Here is a 16,492-nt window from a genome sequence, read left to right as displayed (position 1 = left end):
CCATCAACTTACAGTTCAGTGAATAAGGCAGAGAAAGAAATCAGCAAGGGATGATGTAGCCCAGTGGGTAAGAGTACATCTTACTGTCAACAACCATATATACCTGTCCTAGTTGATGAACTCTGAAGAGTCAGTTAGCCTCACAAACATTGTTCTTCTCTGTTTGTCAGAATAAAAAGATCCACCTTATAAAAAGCTACTGTAAAAACTAAGTGAAATGATTTTATTTTTTAAATTAAATACTGGTACATTTTAGATATACATAATGGTCATATTTATCATAGGGAATTTATACCGGTACATGATATATTTTGATTCCTCTTTTTTTTTTTTTTTAAATCCCAATCCCCTCTCCTCCCTAGACCCATCATCCACTTCTTGTTTACAAAGTGCTGTTCTTATGGTTTTACTCAGAAGAATTCCTCACCTGACAGCAGTGGAGGATGGTAGTGGTGCCAACAGCAACCACAGAGCCTTGCATAGCTGGGCAGACAGGAATGTTAGTGAAAGCCCAGAGAAGGTCACACTGCTGTGCAGTGGCAAGGGTCGTTACATCAACTCTTCATTCATAAAAATGAAATCAATACTAAAGAAATGAAGTTGTGAAAATGAAATGAAATCTTTTAAGAATCTGGCATATTTTTTTCATCTTATTATTAATTAATTTATGTGTTTATATTGATTATTTCTTTATGTTGTTATATAACTTGTTGGGACTTTGAAGACAGAGAACTGTAATGTGAATGTCATCTATGAGGTTTTAATCACTTAAAATTTAGTTATTATCCAGAAACCCTTGACTAATACAAAATTGGAAAAGTTTATTCATTCAAAGTAATCCCAGCGTGCATGTATCTTACTCATGCCCCCAAAAAATCTTGTAAACCAATAGTACTGAGAGTTAAAATGTCCAGTCTGATGCTAGACATTTATAAGGTGACTCAGATGTCACTGAGAATGATTCTACAGAGACATGAAAGAATAACACACCCATATCTGAATCTATAATTTATACCTGTCACAGAAATTAAACGCATGAAAGTCTTTACAATAATTTTAGGAGAAATTGCAAAGACTACTCCAGTGATGAATTAAAAATTAGCCTATAGACTGAACATATTATTCCAGAGATCCTCAGCCATGATTTCTAGGAATCTAACAAGCAAAATCATACTGAAGAGAAATGGTAATTGGAAAAAACAGATGATTGTTTCTATTTTAGTTAATTTTCCACTGCTGTTACAAACACCTGAAACTATGTGATTTATAAAGGACAGTTAATTTAGCATTAAGTATGGTCCTTTTTTCTGAATCATAACATGATAGAGTATCACATTATGAGATGGAATAAACTTGCCAGAAAGTGCTCAGTTTTGTAATACAACCACTGTTAAAATAACTATTAATCTATGAATGGATTAATATATTCATGGGTCAGAAGCCTTATGACTCATCTCTCAAAATTTCAACTTTAAAAATTTCCTACCCTTCAACATTGTTTTGATGGGGCCAATTTTCTAAAATATGAACTTTGGAGGACATATTCAAGCAATAGTAGTTTCTATCACACATCTTTGTGCAGCAGAGGGATTTAATAAACATACACTCATATAAAAAATCATGCTGTTTAGGAGAATCACTCTAGCACTTTTTCCATTTCTGATATAGTTGAATATGTTATCACTGAGCGCTTGAATTGCTAGATAGCTCTGGATCACAATTTCAACATGATGATATTTTATCTCAGATACAGCCTATTTAAAAATCACAATGTGGTTGCAGAGTAATTAAGATAAATTATTAAATTATTTAGTTTATTCATTGAAGAGTCCTGAACCAGTGATTTATTATGTACTATCTTAGACATTAGGAAATGCTGCTATAAATACTGTCTTGTTCATACCCTAGAGCTAATCATTGCCCGCTGAAGAAGACAGTTACATGGACATCCCAACATAAAGAGATAACAGAGTTCTGGGAAATTTCAAGAATTGAAGTTACAAACTTTATCCAGGTAAATTTTCAGGATGCTTTCCTATATTTTTGAACCTAATCTGAAGAAGTAGTAAAAATATGCCTCAAAAAGCATAGTATTCTAACCTTTGGAAAGAAGATATACCAAAATGTGAGGCTATCCAATAGGCTTTTGTATTTGGGGAAGTATAATGGCTCTAGATAGCAGAATGCACATAGAAAACAAAGTTAAATGCTGGGAAAGCAGGCAGACTGTGCTATTTATAGTTGTGACTGTAAGCTTTTTCCACAGGGTTGAAGGGATGGACTAGGAAAGGCAGACAGTGCTGTTTAGTTCACTTGTGGTGTGAGCTAGATAGCATATGGTACTGTCTGAACTAGGAAGAGCAGTGGGCTGGAGAGCTGTAGAACCCAAGTGTTAACTGGAGGCCTTCTTGCCTTATAATTTAGCTGGTATAAACTAGCCCCATAACCGAGTCCCATTCTTGCCTCTGTTGAAAGTCTAAATCCTGCTCTGACACTTCAGTTAAGATCTTTGTATGGAGGGATGGAAGATCTCGCCTTCTCCTGAACTCTCTATTTAATTACCATCACTAAAGTTTCCTCACAACCAAATTCTCATAAAGTTAATAAGCTTAATTTGAGTTATTTTGAAAAGAATGTTGTTGTGTAGTTAGGGTACACCCAATGGCCAGGTTCAGGCTTTTGACCTCAGCCTTTCATCTGCTGATGTGTCAGCACACGTTATGTGGCCTGCACAAGCATAGTAAATAGGCAAACAAGTAATCAGCTTTATAGAATGGTTTGCTAAGCTGCAAGCTTTGTGTGACACCCCGTATAAGGCAGTGGGAGTTTTTGATGAACCTTCCTGGCCTTGAAGGGTGGCAGAATAGTCATCAGTCATCAGCTGACTTGGGAACAAATACTTGACCCACGTGTGTTTTTTATCTGCTTCCTGTTACTAGTTCTTATTCCCGCCCCCACCCCAGCTTGATTATCTAGTAAGAGATGTCAGGCAAGTCAGATGTCTCAGTTTATGTAAAATCTTTTCATCAAATACTAGTTGCCCTGTGACCTGTGAGGAACTGAGCATATTGTGTTAAAACAAAACAAAACAAAATAAAACAAAACACCTCATCTCTGCCCTGCTGCAGTTTACAATCTTGCAAGAGAGCTTAATCAAATGAATACAGTTACATAGATGACCATAAATAAAAAGTCCTGTCAGGAGAGGAGTCACAGAAGTCCCCTCCTGCCCCGTGATGGCTGAGCTGCAGTCTGAAGGACAAGTAAGCAGCCAGAGGAAGGAGGAGACACTAGAGTAGGAAGTTCTGCTGTGAAAGGTTCCTTCTGGAACTGAAGGGCAGAAGATAGAACTAGAGTCTACTTCAAGATGCCAATCCCAAATCAGCAAGTTTAGTATTTAAGAGCCTTAGTGCTCCTAACTAAACTCTCATTCAAAGGGTCAGCATCAGTGTCGTTCAAAAGATTCCCTGGTCTTCTTAATGAAATAACTTATGCTTTCCATTAGGAAGTTCTAAGTTGAATAAAATATGCTAAATTAAAAAAAAATAGCAGGAAAAATTTGCTAAAGACCCATTATATGATGAGTTCACCATTCTAGAGGATATAACAGTGAGGAAAATAGACACAAATCACTGACTTTGTGGAAAGTATTCTCTAGGAGGAAAAAAGTGAAAGTTGTAATTTGAATTTTAAATTCCCCCCACTCCCAAGGACCATGAGGTATTAGTTGCCAGCCTGTGGCACTGTTGGAAGGCAACGGGACTTTGAAGAAGTGGAGGCTGAGGGAAGGAAGTTACATCACTGAATGTGTGTCCCAGGAGGACACTGAGACTCTAGCTTCCTCCATTTTCTCTCGTTTTGCTTCTCGTTGCCATATGGTGAGCTGCACTGTCATGCTATGTGCAATGAAGGGAAAATGATATGAAGATACTACACAAAGCATCCAGAAGGAACTAAATCATTTGCAGAGGCAACTTTGGAAAAAAAAAGACTTAAAAGAACTGGTGAGGCTGTCCAGACCCTATCCAGTCAGAACAGAAGGTATTTTAGGCAGAGGGAAGGGAACAGGGATACTGCATTGGAGGTAGGGAAAAAACCAGGATCTTTGAGGATGAGAGAGGAAAGAGAGGTATCAGAGGTTGAGGGAAGAAGCCAGAAGAGTAGTACTTGTGGTGGTCTGTCTAGAGCCTCCTATTTGTACAATAACTGTAGCTCTCTCATAAGAAAGAAAGCTGCCAGAAGACCTACATTAAGGAAAGTTCTAAACTGAATCCCACTTCCTAAGGATCATGTTTTTCCACTGCTGAACTGTGTGCAATCAAGGGAAGTCTCTTAAGTAAACTCACATGGAACTTTCTGTATCCAGCTAAATGAGTAATCGCTAGATCCCTTTTTACACAAAAAGAGGAAAAACAATCTCTGAAGAACACCTCGCTAAATCACCAATTTCGCAGGAATAAGAGAGTCTTAGAACTTCTTGAAGCAGGAGATGCTGGAGAAAACACGAGAGACTTTAATTTACAACAAACACTTTTCCCAAGAATTAATTTTGTGGGTGAGTTTAAGGTCTCCATATTTGTCTTCGCCTGCTTCTTGTCTTTCTGCTTCGAGGCAGCTACCCTGTATTGTTTGTCCAGTGTGTCATGCGAGGAACTGCATTAGGGAAACTAATCACTAAGGAAAACAGTCACTGGTTTTAGACATTTTGTGATTAAGTGATTAATATCTGATGTGTGTCATCTAGTTCCACATTGTGAGGAGACATCCTCTAGTCTGATTAATCTTCACCTGCTCTAAGAGGCCTTCTAAAAGGCTAGGAACACCCACCAACCACCTTTGTAAATCATGCCTATTGTCAGTTTCCCAGCATGCTGGATTTTGGACAAGAGTTCTCCATCTTCTTGTTCATCTGGATTTTTGAATAAAGTCATATTGCCTGCCTCAGCATTCTACCTCTCAGCTGGGTGGTTGCACTGTGTGGCAAACAGCCAACTTGGATCACTGATTCATAACAGCATTTGTGAATGAATTATTGAAATACAGAAGAGAGAGTGAAGATAAAGCCCATCCATGGAGCAGGTTTGTCCAAACCTGTAATGAGAAAGCTGAGCTAGAAGAAACCAAGTGTTTGCGTTGCCTCTCAATTTTTATCAGTCTTTTCTCATTTTTAGTGTCTGGACTTTGGTCATCTTTCCGATGAGTCCTTGAAGTTGTTTTTGTGATTGCACTTCACTGGTGAATAGGAGACACTAACTTCAAAACATATTAATACTAATATTTCCCTCTTTCTTAAAACAACACTTTCTTTGCTTCTGAGAGAATGAGAAAACTACATAGGAGATATTTATCATCATGTCCCATTGGCAGAATGTAGCTTAGTTTAGGGAACTCCCTGACTCAGGAATCTATGTCTCTCAAAGATGCTGTTCTGGAAGGCTATAGAACTCATGCTTTGGGCTCAGTGTGGTGCCAAAGTGAAATAACCTTGCAATTATGTCTAGAGATCTTAAGCCATTTAAGCAAGACCCATACGGGTCTTCTATTCTGTGACTCTGTTGGGTGGAAGGTCTCAGGCACTTTTGACCAGGTTTTGTAATATTTTGGATGTGGCTGTAAGAGAAGGATAAATCTTAACATAAAGTTGGATTACATTTTCAACACAGAAAATTACCTCCTAAATTATGTATTATATAATGAAGTGCACTCTTGATGTAATTAAAGTTTTCTAATTCACAGATATATGTCACTTTTCATGTCACTGAACATTCAAGGGCCTCTAAATGAATTAAAACTAGAATGATATGATTTTCCTAACAATTTTACTTGCCCTTTACAGGAAAGCCGGCCTGACAAGGCATTTGAAGACCTCCTACAAATGTTAAAACCTGCTTATTGTTGATAAAGGAATTTCAAAAATCATATTAAGTACACCATGGGGCTGGAAAAAAAAGAGTATTAAGTCAACACAATAAAAATCACCTCCTAATTCAGTTCATAAAATTCATGTCCCACATATTGTGAGATAACATACTTAATCATCAAAAAGTGAATTAGATCACTAAAGTTTTAATCATTCATCAGTCACATAAAACACTGATATATTGGTTTCTCTATCAAAATGTATGGTTCAAAATCACATTTTAATGTTTATATATATATATGGGCTGTAACTCAGTTTTGTTTGTCTTTTTGATTACTGATTGATTGTTCTTATGTAAGCTTGGTTCATTTTAAAACTACTGTGAATAATTAGGTAGTTTCATGATAAAAATGAAGGTGAAATGTAGAGATAAAAAAGTAATCTACTCAAAATACATAATTATATGTTCAAGCATGACAATCTTCGAAAAATGGCCACTATGGGGTCTGATAAAGATTTGTGCTCCCAAAGTTCCAAAGGATTCTTATCCAACTTTAAATTTCTCCAGGATATTGGAAATCCTCTTGAAAACCTATCTCAATTGTCAAATATTGTTGCCTTCCATTCATTTAGAAATGATTTCAGAACTACACATTTTGTAGTAAGAGCTTTTAGATGGTTCTTTAGACATGAATTTATTCATACAAGTTTCATTGAGCATCAGTAAGATGTGGTGACTCATGCCAGTACTTCCAGCATTCGAAAATCTGGCTTAGCATTATCAAGAGTTCAAGGACAGCAAGTTTGACACTAGTCTGGCTGCACGGTGCAACCCTGTCTCAGAAAACAAACAAAAAGGGTCACTGAAAATGCACTGTAAGAGAGAAGTTGAGAGGCGTTAGGGAATTAAGGCAACCATGACCCAGTCATTACCCTCGGGGAGTGTATTAGCTTTCTCATCACTGAGATACAAGCCCCATCACCTAGGATTTGAAGGAGGAGAATTTTAATTTTCTTGGGGTCTCAGTTCATGATTGGCTGTCTCATAGGCAAGGCATCATTGACAGAAGTGTGTGGTGGAGCAAAACTGTTTCATTCATGGTGTTCTGGAAGCACAATAAGAGAAAAGGGCCAGGGTGGATAGGGTAAGGGCCCACACATATACCCCAAAGCCACACCTATAGAATTCAACAAATCACACTTAGAAGTTCACTCCACCAATTCTGGTAAGCATCCCAAAGCCAATAATATTGAAGTTACACCCTAGCTACCACTGTACTCTCACCATGTGTGAGGTGGGGCAGAAAAATTACCTGCAAAACGACACAGAAAACAATGATTGGAATTATTCCAGTATTACTTGGGAAAATGAAAGAGGTTAAGAAGAGCTTCAGCAGGGACAGTAAAGATGCTTTAAGCTGAGTCTTTAAGGGCAGACAGGAATTAACAAGCAGTCCAAGAAAATAGGGTCAAGGAAGGAAGGGAATTTGGGGGATAAGAAAAAGCCTGCTCTGTGCCCTGCATCTCCTTTCACTTTTCCCTTCAATAGTATACGTGTCCCTCACTGTAACGGATTCTTTCTACCATTTTAAGTGTTTGATGAGGACTAAAACTTTGCTCACCATGATCATGATAATTCTTATCAGGTAGATGCTCAATTAATTCACAAGTTAAAATATATATGGGCCTCCTTTGTCCTAACCATCTTCCTAAAAGTCCCCTTAATGCCATTTTCAGTTTATTACTGACACAAAATATCTTAAAACATTAATTAAGTCATCAGCAGGCACAGCTGTATTTTTCAACATACTGAAAAGTACTATTATCATAACATTTAAATGACAGGAATACTATTATTCCATGTGCTTCTACATGTGGCAGTTAGCCTTCTGGAGTGGAAGTCAACATTCTACAGGTTAGAGGAAAATCTGTTTATGGTAGATTATGCAAATGATTTTCTTTCTCCAATGTAACCTGAATTTATTGTATTTGTGTTTCTTATAGTAACCCATGCAGCTGGTAAATGAAGGAAAAGTAGAAAGAAAATAAACATAGGAGTTCTGCAAGCTGAAAGCTTATTCAGGACCACTTGTGGACTTGTCTCTATGTGAAATAAAGAAAGCTTTTGAATGATAATTCTAGGCGTTTAATAAAAAGTTTTATGAAAATAAAAGTTATAGTATTTTATTTTCTTTAATAGAAATGCAATGTCATAAATCAACACTTAAATAAAATCCAGTGTATTCTTAACTGATGGCACTAGAAAAATTTTATTTTAGTAAAGTAGACAAGTGTATGTTTTCTTTTTGAACCTGAAATTTGAATATTCCCTGATGCCCTGTCCTTAATGCTCCCTGTGAGGTTTTTGTTTTAATTGAATTAGTTATAAAAAAAAATACTGGGCCTCTGTTTTTGAATTATTTTCATCATACAATATCTGAGACACAAGTTCAAGACTGAATTAAAATATTCAATATTTTTGTTAAATAAACATTCTGCCTTTCCAAAACAACTTCTTTTGTTGACATATATACTTTTGTAAATGAAATAATTATTCCCATAGTTATAACCTTTTCACTTATTCTGTAACATTCTCCTTTCCTTTCCTTACTGCACCCGTCAAGACCCATTGCTGTTTCTCCTGATTCCTTACTGACCGGTCCCCTCCATTAGTGCCGCTGGCAGAGTTTAGGATCCTGCGTGGTAAGCAATTAGTCCAGTCTCACTGTGCCTTCCCGTCCTTCCCGAAAATGCCAAAGTTTTCCTTCAAGAGCAAAGTTCTGACCCTACCATTTCCTGACTTTAAACCTGCACTGCTGACTGACACATGAACTAAGCTAAAGCTCAGCAGCGTCGCGCCCATGCTCAGCTGGCTGCAGCCTCTGCCACCCTAGCCTCAGGAGAGGTCAGCACCAGCCGCCTTTCATCACCCACCGTTCTCAAATCTAGTCTGACCTTGCTACCAAGCACATTCTAAGTTAGATCCGTCTGTCTTTCTTGGCTGCCTCCAGCCCTGAATATTTGCTGCAACATTGAAGTGTTCTACAGAAATTTAAACATTTTTACAGTAGTACTGTATATTAGAGAATTTCAGAAAAGAATTTACTAATTTCACAGTTTATGTAATAAACCAGGAAATATGTTCTGGGTACTTTATACAGAGCTTGCTATCTTTTACAATGCTTGTTACTAAGAATATAAAACAGTTGAATGACTTGATCAAAAGTAGTGACAGAATTGGAACTTAAGGTTTCTCTGAGTTCAAATTTTGTGCTTAGTAAGGCAACAAGACTTGAAAAGATATTCACTAGATATAGAAAAGCTGTTTCCATTTACTCAGCATTTTTTTCCTCATTTGCCCCACTTTCCAGGCACTTACAATATATTAAAAAATTGTGTATGTGTGTGTGTAAAGGGAAGGGATGTTGGACTGATAAGTAAAGGGTGAATGGGAGAGTTCAAAAGGCTTCGCAGTTGTTTTTGGTTTCTAATTCCTCTAGTTGACAACTACTGTATTAAAAATATATAGTAAAGCTCCCACCTTCTTTACTATGTACTTGGCCTATATACTGAGCAAATATTACCCTGATAATAGTTTTCCTGCTCCTCTAAGAAGGAAGGAAAGTCACACTGACTGACTGAACATGGTATTTTGTTAGGCACTGTGTACATTATCTGCCTATCCTCACTGCAATCACTGTAGTTTTGCATTTAAAAAGAACAAACAAACACAAAACACCCAAAACAGAGACCCAACTGGCAAAGAGAGAGATGGAATTTGAACCTGGCCTGTGTGCCTGAAGTCAGATCCTTTATGCCAGGCTGCCCCTTGTCAGTATTAGAAGGTAGAATCCTTAAAGGTAGAGACCGTGTTTTTCTCCTTACCCGCATATTAACACAATACCCAGCATATGCTCTCTACATACATTTGTCTCAGGAAGAACAAAAGGAGACCAAGAAACATTTCTTTGTTCAGGAAAATCAAATGAACATCAATATAGAAAGCCCTTGAAGAATAAATAAGCCATCTAACATTATAATGTCAGACACATTATTACATTTCACAGTTTTTCACAATTTGCACATTCCTATTGATCCATGAAATAATTTAATTACATAGATTATTGCATTATGATATCGTTTGGTATTGCCATTTTCCCCAGCATGTTGTTGGAAAGAGATAAATTCTTTCTCAGAAAGGAAATATGTTACAGCAGAGCCTAAATAAAGATGAAAGGACTTACATTTAGCTTCCCCATCTTCAGGGTAGTCCTGGCAAGTTCCCTGCAGCATCCTTTAATGATTTGTATGGAGCAGTTTAAAATATTCCAAGAAAGGAGCTTCCAGGGAACACTGTGGAGAAACAGCTTAATGGAAAACTGTTCTGGATAATTCCTTTATTTCTTTTTTGGGAATATATTTTGTAGTTGTCTTTATTAGAGTTTTAATATAAATCAGGACTTCAAAAATGCCTTTGTAAGACATTTCATATTTATCTTTTTCTAGTATAAAGAGAATAAAATTAGGTTATTTTTATTTATTCTAAAATAAATATTATCATTTTTGAAGTTTTACTCCATTAGTTGTATAGTTATATCTTTCATTATAGTTACCTAGTTTTACGTAATTTTTAGCATTTTAAAAGCATTTTGTGTTTAATTTTATTTTCACTTGTGATTGTGCTGCTTGGAATTTCTGATTTTAGGGGCTGGTGATTTAGCTCAGTGGCATAAGTGCCTGCCTTGCAAGCGCACAGACGTGAGAGTTTGACGTGAGTTCGATCCCCGGTACGGATTTAAAAAAAAAAAAAAAGAATTTCTGATTTCAGTTCACAATAATGCATTTAGTTTATATCAGATAAAGGGATTTTTAAGGACTACTAAGGAAATAAAGGAGAGGAAACCAACTTTCCTTATAGGCAGAAGTCATAGAGAAGTTGAGTTTCAAAATATACAGTCAGTTTAATGTATTTCTGATCATATATTCAAAGCAGTTGTCCCCCCCCCCTTGTTAGTTGTGAAGGAGGTGGGTGAGTGGATACTTACTTCAGCTTGTCTGCATGTCTCTTTGCCTCCAGCTTTACTATATTCATGGGTCATAATGTTTCTCACTAACTCAGGAATTCTAAAACTCTTATTTCTGACTTTTGCACACTAGCTTCCCTCTGTGTTTCCTTAGATTTCAGTTTGTGTATTGCCTGTGTAGTTCTCTGAGCCCATGTGTCAAGCTACTTGTTTGGATTGATTTCCTGTCAGGTATAATCTCTGACACAGAAATCCAAGAGTAAACCACCCAGGCCCAACTTCTCAGGTAGAATCAGGTAAGACTATGCCCAGTACTCAGGACTTCACTTACTTCTCCAAGTATAGTTTCTACTATTTCAATGTGATAAATGTGCAGATAATGTCTCAGTAAAGTTCTATGACTCATTTGTATCTGAAAGTACATTTATTTTAAGGCACAATTTTTCTGAAAATTTACATTTAATAATGATACTAAATAAAGCTATGCTCTGCATGCTTGTTTTCACTTAATTTTGTAAGTAACCCTAATAACATTCATTTTCCTGATCTTAAGATTCTTTATTTGTAATATTGGAACTTTATATATTAGTTAATAGACTAAAAGAGATGCATATAAGATCATTATCATGTGCTAAAGGGCTAATAATGTATAACTATGTCTATTAGTATAGTATTGGAAGTATTTATATTTTATAATATAGTTTTATGCCTAAAACTGTCTACGAATCCCGTCAGTTTAGTTTTCTCAATTAGCTTTTTAAAAACATACTTTGACTTCTGCAAGTTCTTTCAGATTATTAGTAATGACAATAATGAAAAATTGAGGAAGATGATAGCTAAGATTGATTAACAGTAATCTATGTAGTTCAACTACGTCATTGGAATTTTATAGCATTTTTGAGACATGTACTAATATCATCATTTATAGACGAAGACCCAGAAGCTCAGAGATGTTAAGTCACAAAGCATTTTAAGACTGAGGTGTGTCTGACACAAGTTCAGAGCTGGTAATGATTGGTGAGAGATTTACTATTTTCCTTTACTATTTTTTATAACAGAATTCTACACCTGGATAATCATAGGGCCCCTTTTCATCAGTCATTGTGTCTTACCGCCCTAGTGACACGTCTGACTTATACCTGGATAATAAGCATCCTCTCTTGCTCCTCTTTTGCTGTCTGACTCTCACTAGCTCTCTCTCTCTCTCGTCCTCTCTCAATTTTTTTTTTTTTGTTTTGTGTTTTTATGCAGAACTGGAAGGAAAAATACTAATTTCTCTGACAAACTTTGAGGATAGAGGACCTAAAATCTGTGGACAGCCGTGCTTCCAGTGGGAGAGAGAACTGACAGCGATGGAAGTGGACTGGGTTGGAACCTGCAGTCAGAACAGCTCTGGGTTCTTGGGTTTTGTTCCTATGAAAGCTGTGTCCCAGCTTTTTTTTTTTTTTTTTTTTTTTTTTTTAATTTAAGAGGAAAAAGAGAAAAACACAAAACAAACCAAAGCGGTGTAAGGGTACACGTAATACAGAACTACAAAAAAACAAAACAAAACAAAAAAAAAAACAAAACAAACAAACAAAAAAACATAACAGTAAGAAATCACCTGTTAGTATATTACATATTATCATCTTGAAAATAGTTCCTCAAATCACAGTATCAAAGAATACAAGGTGGACATTCAAACAGGTAGACTGCAAACAGCTGTGTTCAATGATCCAAAAACATTGATACAGTCAGCTATTTAACACCCCTAAACACCCTTGCTGTTATATCCGTTAGAGCTCTTTTTCTTTTTGTTTTTTTTTCCCTCTCTTTTTTACAACAAAATTCACACACTTTGGATTTCATTACTCCTTAGTGTGTGTCCCAGCTTTTAAAGCCTTTGAATGGAACACATTTTTCAAGACATCATATTCACCATTTAAAAACGTGCTTCAAGTTCTGTCCTTTGCCAGCAAAGCATTTTGACTAGTAAAATGCTGTATTTCCTAAAATAAATAGATGTGGAGTACATGGTTACGTGGCTAGTAATGAGATAAAATAACTATAGTAAAATGAAACAAGCAATAATAAATTTAAATTGTAGATGTAGAAAAGATTGAGTGGAAAAACATAACAAGTTCAAGGTCACCCTTAACTACATAGAGAGACCATGTGGCAAAAGCATAATAATTATTTAAATAATAGTAAATTTTAGGAATGAAAACTTTTATGATTTTGAAAGTGAAATGTTTATATAATAAGTGTAAATTCATTTCAAATTGACTATGGCTGGTACTAAATTTCAGATCTTTTTATTCAGTCATTAACTTCTGTACATTCATTTACTTCCTCCCATATGAGTTACTATTTATGTGCCATATATTTTGTCCTTTTTGGTAGCCAGATTGCAAAAATAAAGATGACACAATCATTGTCCTCTTAGAATTCACATTCAGCCATGGAAACAAAGTTACAGTAGAGTCTGTTACTTCTTTAGGAAAATCAAACTATGGTGGCAATGAGGAAGGACTGATTATTTTGCAAATCAAAATAATATCCACGCATTCTTTCAGTGACACACAAAATTAAAACTCACAAATGCAAAGAAGACTAATAAAGTTGTGTATATGAAAACTATAAATAATAAAATAAAAAAGAAAACATTTCAGAAAGTGTTTGCCACACACATGGCCTGTATACATATTATACAAACGTTCTCAAACATGAGAAACTGACAATTAGATGGGTCTGTTTCTAGGTAAGCTTGTTCAAAGAAAAAGACTTGTAAGCAATTAACATGAAGAAAATAAATACATAATAGAAAATCACAAAGTAACACAAAAATAAATAATCTTAAAATATTAGATTGTAAAACTTTAAGACTGATAACTTTGATTCTCTTTTGGAGAACATATAAATTTTACATATGTTTGAGACACTGGTTCAAACTTTTGGATACTGATATTAAAAGATGTAGCTCAGCAAATAATTTATATTTAACTCAACTTATACTTAAATGAAAATTGATGCTTATAATACCACACGAAATAACATGACTAATGTCACATAGGAACCAACTAAAATATCTTCCAATAGAGAACTAATTAATGCTATGGTAAAGAAAATAGCATATACATTTATAGGTATATATTAGGAGTATTTGCAAAGCCAAAGAGTAACAAATAAAATATTGTCAGCAGCTGTCTCTGTGAAGCTATTAGGGACACAAAGAAAACATTCTTAATTTTTACTTTGCATATTTAGTTAATTTTTTTCAAAAAATTGTTTGATTATATATTGAAAATACTTTCAAATGAGAAATATTTTGAATAAAAATTTCTGTCAGAAGGAAGTGAAGTGTCATTCTATTTGGGAAGACAGTTCATGTGCTTCAGTTTCTTAGTAAGTACTTACATGAAAAGTGTGGTCTGTCTGTAAAATAAATAAGAAGTTAGTTAAAATTAGGAATGTAGAGAATTTTTAGGAAGCTGAAGGAGTGGATGATATGGCCCAAGAAACCAAGGAAAAATAGAAGAAAATAATCACCTTTGAAATTTCATGTTTTCGATGGTTATAGCTTGCAAATCTCTTATTCTGATACATGTACACTTTTTGTAGAATGTTCCTCTCAAGATAGATTTACTATTTAAATAGAAATTCATCATTGACATCTTCAACATCAAATCCCACATTGAAATTCTAATTTTATCCTTATATTATGAAATAGAATCTTTGAGATTACAGAGAGAGCTAGTCATCAGGTCATTTTATTCTTTTTCTTTTTTCTATACCATAGTCTATATTTACTGTTTTTGGCCTTATCTATTTGTAGGGTTTTTTGGTTGTTATTTTTATTATTGTTTTGAGTCAGGGTCCTACTTTGTATCTCAGGCTGTCTTGGAACTCACAGCAGTTCTCCTGCCTCAGCCTCCCAAGTGCTGAGATTACAGGTATATGCCACCATGCCCATGCTGGTTTCATGTATTTATAAATGACCTAAAATGATGGAACTCCTCCTTCATTTATTGGACCAGACTATAAACTTATATATCTAATTTCTGCAAATATTTGTGATATCAAGCTAAAATATACTCATCTCTAAATATTATATATTATCCATTTATTTCTTGTAGTAATAATTTTCTTTTTGTATATGTATACTTCTAATGGATATTTCCTTTTCCTTCTCCTTATCCTGATTTCTTGATTTAACTCATGAAATATTCCTTTTTAACTGGAATGGTATTGTAACATTATTTAAATCATAATTTTCTAGAAAAATCAATGCTAAATTTACTTCACTGTGCCCAACTGCATCAAATAAAAACTGATGAATCTAGATTTCCAACATTGATCATTTATTATATAGTACCTTACTTTTGAAATGGAGTAGTCATTGGTTTTCAGCATTCTGACACATGCTTGAAAAGTCGCAACCTTTTCTCATAGCTTAAAATACATTTTGTAGGATACATAAGGAGAAAATGGGGGATGGAAGACAGTCTCAATAGGTTCTGCATTAGCTCATTAAATACTAAAATACCATTTCTATTTTACATAATTTAACAGGGCAAACTATAAAAAAAGGTGAAACCCTCAACCCTTAGGCATGCGTTTTAAAACATCCTCATTTAGATGCTAATTTTGATTCTGAGTGTATGACTGGCTTAAAAAAAGCCATTAACAATGGGCCAGATTACTTAAAAGGGATTATTAGACAAATCTGTGAGGTTGTTCTGATACCAATTGGCACCCTTTGTGATCCAGTATGGATATCCCAAGTAAATATGGATAAAGGCACTTGTTTTAAAATGAAAGAGAAAAATCATACAATAGAGGTGAGAAAAAAAAATAGATAGTAATCACCACTAACATAAACTGAGGCAGCTAAAAAATAAGGTTGTGTTTGCCTATACTCCAGGGACACATGTCACTGTCATATCTACAGCACTGAGAAACAACAGAAAGCTTACTGAATAGCATGAGCCTTATATGTGGTGAAGTGAATGATTAGAAACTTGCTTAATGATTTCATAACCTAGCTTTTATGTCAATAAACATCCACCATGAAAGAAATAGTGAAACATAGAACATAATAGATGAGGAAGAATATGTTCTCTGCAGCCAAGATTGAACTTTTTACTAGCCAAAAAAGCGATGCTATAATACTAAAATGAGATGTGTCAGACAAAAGAGATATACATAAATAAATGAACAGCGGAGGATGGACAGGTAGTTATATAAAAACCTCAAGATGGAGCAATACTGAGCTGACCTTGAATATGAGACCCTGCCAAATTTTAGGTAAATTACTTAGTAAAGGAGGACAACGGAAGTCTGACCATTACAGCTAAAATGTGCAAACCTACAGAAGCAAACATATTTTACCTCTGAACTTATTTGACATTTAATCTTTTACATCCCATAATTAGTTTCCTTGATGCTAGTAATGTATAGCTTGAAGTTTTCCAAGAGGCTGCCAGATTATTTTTTAGAGGACTTCCTCCCGTTATTGTTAATCATTTAATAGATTTATGTCTCTTAGAAGAACACAGCACTTTTGGAAAAGAAAATAATAATTCTCTCTGCCCTTCATAGTTGCTATTTGGGACCAAACCCTGTAACA

The 16,492-nt window shown here is 35.1% G+C and overlaps 1 long non-coding RNA gene across 1 annotated transcript; it reads left to right on the top strand.

Moving 5' to 3' along the window:
- Positions 1-1,832: 1,832 nt before the first annotated feature.
- On the top strand, positions 1,833-14,214 carry LOC134477775 (uncharacterized). The gene is made up of 2 exons (XR_010049963.1): positions 1,833-2,014; positions 12,136-14,214. It is a non-coding gene; the product is annotated as an uncharacterized LOC134477775 (long non-coding RNA).
- The last annotated feature ends 2,278 nt before the right edge of the window (positions 14,215-16,492 follow it).

The sequence above is a fragment of the Cavia porcellus genome, unplaced genomic scaffold, assembly GCF_034190915.1.
Source record: "Cavia porcellus strain 051 isolate PalLab524CR breed Dunkin Hartley unplaced genomic scaffold, mCavPor4.1 scaffold_10, whole genome shotgun sequence".
NCBI lineage: Eukaryota > Metazoa > Chordata > Mammalia > Rodentia > Caviidae > Cavia > Cavia porcellus.
Note: the sequence above shows the minus strand (reverse complement) of the source record. Positions and strands in the feature narration are given on the sequence as shown.